Raw genomic sequence first — 10,750 nt, 5'->3', positions numbered from 1 at the left:
ACAGACAAAAGATTGATATCCAGGATCTATAAAGAACTCCTCAAACTCAACACGCACAAAACAGATAATCATATCAAAAAATGGGCAGAAGATATGAACAGACACTTCTCCAATGAAGACACACAAATGGCTATCAGACACATGAAAAAATGTTCATCATCACTAGCCATCAGGGAGATTCAAATTAAAACCAACATAATGTTTCTAATAATCCTTACATGTTTTAGATTCTTTGGTAACTTGTAAGGGAGAAAATGAACATTTAGAAATGATAAATAGTGACAATGAGATTTATACAGAGAGCAAATATTGCCTATTTTCATAGACAATAAGAACCAATAGGAAAGCATGGAAGCATATAGTATAATACTTTTATACACATGAAGAATCTCTTATTCTATTGCTGAAGGGCATATTTTATCCCCATTATATAGATATTTAAAGTATTTTCCACATGTGCGTACACAGGTGTAGTGAATGTACTATAGTAGAATGAAATGTCTGGGAATGACTTGGTGGAGTCTATAACAAAGAGCTAAATTTGGTTCCTACATTTGGTGACTTTCCACAGTCTTCCGTTAGACAGTAGACCATACATGCAAACCAGGACAGCTCTTCTGTTTCAGGAACAATTGCAGCAGAAAATGAACTAACTTCCAATTCCTAAAGCAACACACAGACCAAGTTTGATTCCACTCACCTCTGTTCACCCTCTCTGTAGGTTCAAAGCTATTTCCCTACCTCCTTTCCAAGTCACTGCCTAAAGACAGTATCAAGGATTGGCACTTGGACATGCAGAATCAGTCGTGTGCAGTGCATACACCAGCACTGGCTTATCCATAAATTTTTCCTAAGCAGAAGGATGTTTTCTCATGAGAATTTCATGTATCTTTACGTGAACAGAAATCTGCCCTTTGCCTCAAGGAGGTAGGAGATGAAGACAATTGCAAACTCCACCTTGGTTTCCCGAAAGCAGTGACCTGCCTGTATGACAGCGAGACCCTTAAGAGCACAGGAGACGGTGCTGTGACACTCAGATGTGGCTGGGCTGGCACCGAAAACCAAATGCATTTCCCTGGCTGACGTCTCTGGGGAGCAGATGCCCCACACTGTTAATGAGCCCCTGTCACTGAGCTGTCCAGAGATGGCCGTCCTCAGGGAGAACGATGATCAAGGACAAAGCCAGAGAAGACCTTGTTTATCTCTTTTGTTATGACTTATATTTCTCTATGAATAACCTACATGTTTTACAAAACATTTAAGACTTTTTTTGTCACAATTGCCCAAAACATTTACATATAAATATATAAGTAAGAGTCCATTCACTTACTTAATTTTAAATGTAAATCTGTGAATAAATTTTTCATTTAATTTTAATATAATCATGATCTCAGGGTGAAAGGATGGAGCCCAGCTTAGGCATAGAGCTCCCTGCCCAGCAGGGAGTCCACTTCCTTCTCTACTTCCTTCTTTACCTCCCCCTCTTCATGCACTCTCTTTCTGACTCTAAAATAAATAATTTAATCTTTAAAAATAAATAAATAAATGTAAATATGTGAATTTTTTTCACTTACTCTCCTTCATAACTACTGTGCCTGGGATCACAGAGCTAATAATGAGGCATAGTCTAATCTTTGGTAGAGTCAAACTCTACCAAACTTCTAATGAGGTTATTTTTAAAAATTCTTTAATTATCTTTTTATTTAAATCCAGTTAGTTAGGGGCACCTGGGTGGCTCAGTGGGTTAAGCCTCTGCCTTTGGCACAGGTCATGATCCCAGGGTCCTGGGATCAAGCCCCATATCAGGCTCGTGCTTAGCAGGAAGCCTGCTTCCCTTTCTATCTCTGCCTGCCTTCTGCCTACTTGTGATCTCTCTCTGTCAAACAAATAGGTAAAATCTTTTAAATAAATAAATAAATTCAATTAGTTATCATACAATGTTTTACTTGTTTCAAGAGTACAGGTCTGTGATCCACCAATCTTATACAATACCCAGTGCTCATTACAACACATGCCATCCCCAGTGTCCATCACCAATTACCCTTTCCCTCCACCCCTGTCCCCTCCAGCAGTCCTCAGTTTGCTTCAGGTGATTAAGAGTCTCCTATGCTTTTTCTCCCTCTCTGGTTTTGACTTGTTTCATTTTTTCCTCTCTTCCCCTGTGATCCTTGGTTTTGTTTCTTAAATTCCACATATCAGGGAGATCATATGATAACTGTCTTTCTCTGAATGACTTATTTCACTTAGCCTAATACCCTCTAGTTCCATCCATGTCATTGCAAATGGCAAGATTTCATTCTTTGATGGCTGCGTAGTATTCTATTATACACACACACACACACACACACACACACACACACACACAACACACATAGATACCACCTCTTCATTATCCATTCATCTGTCACTGGACATCTGGGCTCTGTCCATAGTTTGGCTATTGTGAACATTGCTGCTATGATCATTGGGGGTGCACATGACCCATCGGATCACTACATTTGTATGTTTGGGGTAAAAACCTAATAGTGCGATTGCTGGGTCATAGAGTAGCTCTATTTTCAACTTTTTGAGGAACCTCCGTGCTGTTTTTCAGAGCGGCTGCACCAGCTTGCATTCCTACCAACAGTGTAGGAGGGTTCCCCGTTCTCTATATCCTCACCAACACCCATCATTTTCTGACTTGTTAATTTTAGCCATTGTAACTGGTGTGAGGTGCTATCTCATTGTGGTTTTAATTTGTATTTCCATGATGCCGAGTGATGTTCATTTTTTTCATGTGTCTGTTGGCCATCTGGATGTGTTCTTTGGAGAAATGTCTGTTCATGTCCTCTGCCCATTTCTTCATTGGATTATTTGTTCTTTGGGTTCTGATATGCTACCAAATGACAGTCCTAATGCCAGAATTGGGTGACAAAGTTAGGGACACATAATCTGAGAATCCCCCAAGCCTCTCTGTGCTGACTTGTACCATAATAGTTCTGCCCCACATTTGAGAAGAAAAAGGCTTTCCACTGCAGTGAGGGGTCTCCGAAGCTGTGTCTGATGGGTCTGGGGCCTCCTGGATACTGAAAGGGCTCTCAGCATTTTGTATCCTCTGCTAATTGGTAGTAAATCTGCTGCTGGTAAAGAACTGTGCTTCATGTGAGTCTGACGGACATTCTGGGTCTCTGCCATCACTACCTGGGACGACGGTGTGCACCCCGGGTTCCTCAGGAAGCAGAAGAGCTGGAAGAACCCATGACTTGCTCTAGACTAGCATCATGATCGTCCTGACCTCCAGGGGCTAAACACAGATGGAATAAATAATTGAGCCAAGTCTTGGGTATAATCCCTGTAGCCATTCCACAGTTATTGGCAAAAATGCAAAAGAGTCCAAATAATATTGGTGACAATTAACACAGCCCTGGACTCTGCAACAGACAGGGCATGGAGTGCTTGGGGAGCAGATTCCTAACTTTAGAAAAATGTTACAGAACAATCCTGAACTTGTGTTTTGTCTCTTCAGTGATTTCTCTTTTATTTTGGCGAGGATCCCAGAGACCTTTGTGATCTGTCATTTAGTCCCATGAGTCATAGACACCCATATGCCATTCAAACATTCACTTAAAGGAAATGAATCTGCTTCACCCCAGGGCTCCTTGTGTCCTTAAGAGCAGAGAAGTTGCTCACCTGAACAACAGGCTGTGTGGTTTCCTGAGACCTTGAGGGGTTTTGTGTCCAAGAGAGTTCATTTGAGGGATTTTTTTTTAAAGATTTTATTTATTTATTTGACAGACAGAGATCACAAGTAGGCAGAGCAGCAGGCAGATAAGGAAGGGGAAGCAGGCTTCCTGCTGAGCAGAGAGCCCGATGCGGGGCTCGATCCCAGGCTCAATCCCAGGCTCAATCCCAGGCTCAATCCCAGGGTCCTGGGATCATGACCTGAGCCAAAGGCAGAGGCTTTAACCCACTGAGCCTCCCAGGCGCCCCCTTTTGAGGGATTTTAAAGAGACCATTTGTACATAACTGTCAGGCTGTGGCTGAAACAGACAGTAGAGGGGTGCCTTGGAGGTTCTTTTTTTTTTTAAAGATTTTATTTATTTATTTGACACACAGAGATCACAAGTAGGCAGAGAGGCAGGCAGAGAGAGGAGGGGAAGCAGTCCCCCTGCTGAGCAGAGAGCCCAATGTGGGGCTCGATCCCAGGACCCTGAGATCATGACCTGAGCTGAAAGCAGAGGCTTAACCCCCTGAGCCACCCAGGGGCCCCCTTTCGAGGTTCTTGATTTCAGCTCAGCTCATGATCTCCATGTCACAAGATGGACACCCCATCAGGCTCCGTGTTCAGCCTGCAGTCTGCCTGTCTCTCTCCAAACCCGTCTGCCTATCCTCCGCCTGGTCTCTCTCTCCCTCTCTCTCAAATAAATAAATAAATAGTAAAATAATAAAATCTTTAAAACAAAAAAAGAAAAATAATGGAGAGTGGGAAATTTGTCACCATCGGGATAAACAGTGGACAGAACTGTTTTCCTACTGGCATACATGAAGCATCACTATGGTGTCAAGATACATCCCAGGTGTTGATTTCAAGAATACTGTGATGCTCTTAGTGATACAGAGACAACCTGACCATGTGCATAACCTCCCCTGGGTGTCATTTCCAGCCTCCACATGCTGTCTCTGCAGCAAGATCACTTGGCACGAGCATGGCCAGCTCAGGTCCAAGGCCCTGGGGAAGCCAGTTAGCTGTCAGGATAGGGAACAGTAGAGTTGTTATGCGTATGTGTCCACCCCAAGACACAAACACATTACCTGCACTGGGTTACATGTTGGGAAAACTTACCAAAATCAGAACCCAAATCCAAACCCCAAAACACATTTATGTGCAAACTGAGTTTGATTAAGATCTAAGGGCTTACAATGTCAGATTCAACTGTTCTGGGATGTTGACACTCATTACTCCTAAATCAGAAACATATGACAGGGGCGCCTGGGTGGCTCAGTGGGTTAAAGCCTCTGCCTTCAGCTCGGGTCATGATCCCAGGGTCCTGGGATCGAGCCCCACATTGGGCTCTCTGCTCAGCAGGGGGACTGCTTCCCCTCCTCTCTCTGCCTGCCTCTCTACTTGTGATCTCTGTCTGTCAAATAAATAAATAAAATCTTTAAAAAAAAAAAAAAAGAAACGTATGACAGTAGTTCAAACTCAGATGGCTATTTGTAAAGCTTAGACACATGGACATGTTTAATGATTAATATATATTTTATTTCTTCTTTACATTTCCTCCTAGTGAATCTGGTAAGCTCCAGAGAACATGGGATTTCCTGGGAATAAGAGGTCATTTTCCAGATTTTTAGAGTATGTCCTTGCATTCAAACTGTATGGGGCTTTTGGCAGGTTTGAGATACAAAAGCATTGATCAGTGATGCCTGGGTCAAAGAAATTATTAAATGGGTTGAAGAGAAGATTTAAATATACTTTATCAGGACTGATGTTAGCAGGATTTTCTTAGAGCTAAGGATTGCTTTTTCTCACAGATGCCCACCTACTTCTGTGAAAAAGCTGTGATACAGGCAACCTAAGGACCTTATAATAGAGCCATGATCACAATGCAAGAATAAATGATATGCCTCCAACAATTTGCTAGAAAAATGCTAAAATTTTAATATTTCCTACAGTGTTTTAGTCATTTCTATTCTTATTTTTCACTATGACTTTATGGTATGTGCGTGTCTCCTTACACAAAAAAATGGAATAGTGTTCCTAAGTAAGGGGGGAATAGGAAAAACCTATGGAGCTTCTTTTTTTTTTAATTTTTTATTTCTTTTCAGCATAACAGTATTCATTGTTTTTGCACCACACCCAGTGCTCCATGCAGTCCGTGCCCTCCCTAATACCCAACAACTGATTCCCCCAACCTCCCACCCCCTGCCCCTTCAAAACCCTCAGATTGTTTTTCAGAGTCCTCAGTCTCTCATGGTTCACCTCCCCTTCCAATTTTCCTCAACTCCCTTCTCCTCTCCATCTCCCCTTGTCCTCCATGTTATTTGTTATGCTCTACAAATAAGTGAAACCATATGATAATTGACTCTCTCTGCTTGACTTATTTCACTCAGCATAATCTCCTCCAGTCCTGTCCATGTTGCTACAAAAGTTGGGTATTCATCCTTTCTGATGGAGGCATAATACTCCAACCTATGGAGCTTCTTAAAATGAAATATGATGCAGACTCTCTAGGAGCAACTCTGGAAGCTTCATGAACCCATGAACTTGGATTTTGAGCACTGAAATGCATTAAAGCAACAGGTAAGGAAATTCCCTTGAGAGATATTACAGGAAATTTTGGATGACATGAGGAGGACACAATCCTCTTAAACTCTTTGGCAGCCATAGTCTTCCATGAAAGGATCTTCCCCACCCAGTCATCTGGAGTCATGGCCCCTACAAAGTACCTTCTTCATTGCCCCCGTCACATCCTTGTTCCTCAGTGTATATATGACAGGGTTGACCATGGGGGTGACGATGGTGTAGAACAAAGAAACAATCTTGCCTTGATCCTGGGAGTAGTTGTTGCTGGGCTGGAGGTAAGCATAGATGGCCGTGCCATAGAACAGGGAGACCACTGTGATGTGGGACACACATGTGCCAAACGCTTTCCTCTGCCCTGCAGATGACTTTATTCTTAAGACCGCTCTTACGATCTGACCATAAGAGACTGTGATTAACGTCACAGGTATGAGGAGAATGACCACACCGACAAAGAAGAGCACAGACTCATTCACAGTGGTGTCAACACAGGCAAGCTTGAGTAATGGTGGGGTCTCACAAAAGAAATGGCCTATTTTATTTCTCCCACAAAGTGGTACAATGAAGATGAGTGTTGTTTGCAATGAGGAGTTGGCAAAACCAATGAACCACGATGCAGAAGCCATGAGGGCACAGAGACGGGGGTGCATGATCACGGTGTACTGCAGGGGCTTGCAGATGGCTGCATAGCGGTCAAACGCCATGAGCCCTAACAGAATGCATTCTGTTCCTCCCAACCCAGCTCAGAGATGAAGAGCTGAGCCACACAGCCACCAAACGAGATGGACTTATCTGCTGTCCTGAGATGAACCAGGAGCTGAGGGACAGTGCTGGTCATGTAACACAGGTCCAGAAAGCTTAGGTTGGAGAGGAAAAAGTACATGGGAGTATGTAGATGTGGGTCGAGGTGGGACAAGGCAATGATGGTGGTGTTTCCCAGCAGAGTGAACATGTAGAAGATCAGGAGAACCACAAAGAGGACTAGCTCCAGTTGAGGCCGGTCAGAGAACCCCAGCAGGATAAACCCCGTGAAAGAACTGCCATTTTTCTGTTCCATCCTCTGTTAGCACATGTTTCCTGTCAGGACCAAGCATTTAGCAATTTTAAAAGAAATCTTAAAAAAAAATAGTTGACTGGGGAAGGGCATGGATCTCTCATGTTAAAGACAAGGCATAGGATTTTATCAGTAACTCTGTGAATCAATGATGTGCTCATTACAATTTTATGCCAGTACAGTTCCACATTGCATTAATATTTGGTTTAAGAAAAATGAAATATGGCCTTTGTGCTTGCATCAGTCATAGGTACAAAAGGTCTTTCAGTCTGAGCTTAAGACTTAAAGTACTTTAAGTATATACATACATTTTAGAAAGAATGCGGATGAGGGAAAAAGAGGGAGAGCACAAGAACCCAATTCTACAATAATAATGAAGACAACGGGCATCAAATTAAATAGACTAAATGTTTAGTACCAGGACACGTAAGCTAACAGAGCAATTACAATTCAAGTTCAATACTGAAATACAACCCTAAAATCTTAAGTGGAAAAATTCATAGTTCCATAAAACTAGCTGCTCAGTATGCAAACTGCATATGTACAATACATACAAAGTGTCTGTATTGAAGATATTTCAAATATATAACAGTCACCGACATAACTGACATACAAACTCTGCCCTATCCAGTTCCTGAATGAATCTTGGAGTAGTGTTGACAGTGGTAGGAATGAATCACTACTACTTTAATAAAGCTTCTGTCCTCTAGGTCTGAGCTGACCCCAATATACTAGAAAGGCCCCCAAGGTCAATGCAGAATGAGCTAGTGAGGGGGAAGGCAGCTTTCACAACACTGGAAATGACAGGTCGCATGAACATGGACAGTGCTCTCCACCAGGTTCCATGGGAGAAGAGGATCAAGTAGGATTTCCACTGCACGGGGTTTGTTCAGGGAATGCCCTCAGGATAAAGGGGATGAGGGAAGCAAAACAGAGCAGAAAACATAAATAAGGAAAGATGTGGTCTTAAATGGAATACGGAATGAGCCTGTAAGAAAGTGGATACAAGTCTGCCATACAAGTATGCATCTGTGCTGAGAGAAATACTCAGCCCTCACTGCCTAATGCAATAGCCACTATCCACATGTCACTACCCGAGCATTTAAATGGCCTCACTGAGAAATGGAATTTTGTATTCTATTTAATTTTATTTAAATTTAAATGACTTCCTATGACTACGTACTCCAGTATTGGACAACACAGTTCTGGAGCATGAATTGCATCAGATTTAGTCTTGCCTTGGCGTTGGCAGCCTTTCGCCTCTCCCATGAGTCTGTCACTGGCTAAGAGTTGCCCACACTCCTGAGACCCCCTGGCAAAGTGGCTCCCTCTCGGCTGAGGGCAAATCTCTGAAGAAGAGAATGGCTGTGCACCTTGAAGCCCATATTCCTAACATATAGGGTTAGGATTGGAGCAGCAGCCAGGTAAAGAGCATCTGAGCAGGACCTCAACAGCATTCACACAAGACTCCATTCAAGATCCTGTGCAAGGATAGAAGGATGGAACCCAGTGTCCGAATAGAACTGCCCTGACACAAGATTCACAAAATGCAACTCCCCTGTTGTGATCTTCAATATAGCATTCTTAAAACTCTGTACATATTTTAGATACTTTAGAAACTCTGAAGGGAGAAAATGACCATTTAGGAACTATAAATAATGACAATGAGCTTTATGCATACAGAATAAATACTGTCTAATTTCACAAACAATAAGGACCATAAAGAGAGCATGGATGTATATGGTCTATTATTTTTACACTTCTGCATATTCTCTTGTTCTATGACTGAAGGTCACATTTTACTACCACTATATATGCATATTTAAGTATTTCCCATATTTGCTTAAGCAGGGATAATGAATGTATTGCAGTAGAATGAAATGTCTAAGAATGACTTGGTGGAGTCTATAATGAACAACTAAATTTACTTCTTATATTTGGTGAATTGCCATAAGCTGTTCCTTTAGGCAGTGGAACATATAAGCAACAGCTCTTCTGTTTCAAGAACAATTGTAACTGAAAATTAACTTCCAATTCCTAAAGCAACACAGAGACCGATTCCATTCCACTCACCTTTGCTCACCCTCTCTGTGGGTTCAAAGCTATTTCCCTACCTCTTTTCCAAGTCACTGCCTAAAGACGGTATCACAGATTGGCACTTGGACATGCAGAATCAGTCATGTGCGGTAAATGCAAAGGTTGACTACACCAGCACTGGCTTACCCATAAATTTTTCCTAAGCAGAAGGGTGTTTTCTCATGATAACTTTATGTATCTTTAGGTGAACAGAGATCTGCACTTTGTCTCTAGGAGCTAGGAGATGAAGACAATTACAAACTCCACCTTGGTTTCCTGAAAGCCGTGAGCTGGCTGTATGACAGGGAGACCCTTATGAGCACAGGAGAGGGTGCTGTGACACTCAGCTGTGGCTGGGCTGGCACCGAAAACCAAATGTGTTTCCCTGGCTGACGTCTCTGGGGAGCAGATGCCCCACACTGTTAATGAGCCCCTGTCACTGAGCTGTCCAGAGATGGCCGTCCTCAGGGAGAATGATGATCCAGGATCATGCCAGAGGAGACCTCATCTGTCTGTTTTATTATTTCACATTATTTCACAGAGGACAAATAGTTCCTTTGGTTCTCATTTGTGAATGACCTACATGTTTTACAAAACACGTAAGACTTTTCAACACAATTATCCAAAATATTTACATATATAATTAAGAACCCTTCAGTACCTGTACCCCTGAAACAAATAATACATTATATGTTAATTCTTAAAAAGGAATCCATTCAGTTACTTAAAGTATAAATATGTGGGGCCCAGTGTGATTTAGTCCCTTATGCTTCACACTCAGTTTCAGCTCAGGACATGATCCTAGGGTGGGGAATGGAGCCAAATTTAGGCATAGATCTCCTGCCCAGAGGGGAGTCTGCTTCCCCTCTCTGTCTCCCTCTGCCTCTCCCCCAACTCACCCACAATCTCTTTATTTTTTTAATTTTTTTATTATGCTCAATTTCCAACATATCATTAGTGTTTGATGTAGTGTTCAGTGATTTCATTAGTTGCATGTAACACCCAGTGCTCATCACAATCTCCAGAAACAGAGACATTAAAGGAAATACAATGGCACTAAATTCATATCTTTCAATAGTTACTCTCAATGTAAATGGTCTGAATGCTCCCAAAAAAAGACACAGGGTTTCAAATTGGACAAAAAAGCAAGAACCATCCATATGGGTCTACACTAGACTCACTTTGAACCTAAACACACCTCCAGATTGGAAGTGAGGGGATGGGGAAAAATTTACCATGCTAATCGACCTCCAAAGAAAGCTGAGGTAGCATTCCTCGTATCACACAAATTAGGTCTTAAACCAAAGACTATAGTAAGAGATACAGAGGGACACTAT

General features: G+C 42.1%; 1 protein-coding gene and 1 pseudogene across 1 annotated transcript in view; both read right to left on the bottom strand.

The window, feature by feature from the left end:
- LOC111138601 overlaps positions 1-10,750 on the bottom strand; it is an 896,555-nt gene that overhangs the window by 530,343 nt on the left and 355,462 nt on the right. The gene's annotated exons all lie outside the window — the stretch shown is intronic.
- Positions 6,400-7,355, bottom strand: LOC111162600 (annotated as a pseudogene).

The sequence above is a fragment of the Enhydra lutris genome, unplaced genomic scaffold, assembly GCF_002288905.1.
Source record: "Enhydra lutris kenyoni isolate GAN:26980312 unplaced genomic scaffold, ASM228890v2 scaffoldscaffold93, whole genome shotgun sequence".
Classification (NCBI taxonomy): domain Eukaryota; kingdom Metazoa; phylum Chordata; class Mammalia; order Carnivora; family Mustelidae; genus Enhydra; species Enhydra lutris.
Note: the sequence above shows the minus strand (reverse complement) of the source record. Positions and strands in the feature narration are given on the sequence as shown.